This window comes from Limulus polyphemus, unplaced genomic scaffold (assembly GCF_000517525.1).
Source record: "Limulus polyphemus unplaced genomic scaffold, Limulus_polyphemus-2.1.2 Scaffold4255, whole genome shotgun sequence".
NCBI classification, from domain to species: Eukaryota; Metazoa; Arthropoda; class Merostomata; order Xiphosura; family Limulidae; genus Limulus; species Limulus polyphemus.
Window position 1 is genome coordinate 78,066 of NW_013669865.1, and position 1,056 is coordinate 79,121.

At 37.7% G+C, this 1,056-nt stretch overlaps 1 protein-coding gene across 1 annotated transcript in view; it reads right to left on the reverse strand.

Moving 5' to 3' along the window:
- Positions 1 to 1,056, reverse strand: part of LOC106470857 (ras-related protein Ral-a-like) — a 15,809-nt gene that overhangs the window by 1,758 nt on the left and 12,995 nt on the right. The window lies entirely within an intron of this gene.

Consider the following 1,056-nt stretch of genomic DNA (forward strand, 5'->3'; position numbering starts at 1 on the left):
AATATATATATATATTACCTTTATATTACACATGAGAAGGCTCCTGTAAATCTGTCTTTAATTCCTCCTGTTGTCACTGTTGTTTAAATATGTTGCCTCTAATTACCTGTACCGCATAAAAACATATATAGTCTAGCAGTACTGGAAATGACTCCATAAATTTTGTATTTTTACTCAAAACGTCATATTTAAATTTGGGGTAATTATCCGTATCGTTATACAAATATTGTTCAACGTCTGGAAAGTACAGTAGAAATACATATATACAATACACCATGTAGCAATATCGGTATTTGACACCTAACTTAACCATGTGAAACATATTGCGCAAACTGTCCCTAATTTTTGACCGATAGACGAGAGATATTCTGTTTACTTGTTTGTTGAATTTCGCGCAAAGCTCGAGGGTTATCCGCATTAGCTCTCCCTAATTTGAAATTGATAGACTAGAGGGAAGGCAGCTAGTCAACACCTCCAATCGCCAACTCTTAGGCTACTGTAATCGAATAGTGGAATTTGACCGTCACTCTTATAACGCACCCACAGCGAGGGGATGGGAGTCGAACCGAAACTTCATAGTTATCGTCTTCAGAAGTTCTAACATTTCAGTTTACATTACATAACAGTCTCCCTGTGGGGAAGCGATAAGTCTATGGACTTACAACGCTAAAATGCGGGGTTTGATTCTCCGCGATGGACACAGCAAATAGCCCAACGTGGCTTTTCTCTGAAAGAATCAAACCACCCCCCATAACAACGCTAAGTAAATAGATTTTAATCTCAAATGTGGATATTAATTTACAGCATACGTGAGATTTAGTTTTATTCCGATTATTGGATAAATTACTAATCACCTGCTAGAGGGACGGTTGGAAAAATTAAATTTCATAGTGAATTCTTTATAATTTAAAAAAAAAAACTCATTTCACGCAAAGTTGTACTATTTGACCTGATACGTCGATATCAGTTTTATTGTACTAAACGGCCCTACATGGCCAGGTGGTTAAGGCACTCGACTCGCAATCTGAGGGTCGCGGGTTCGAATCCCCCGTTACA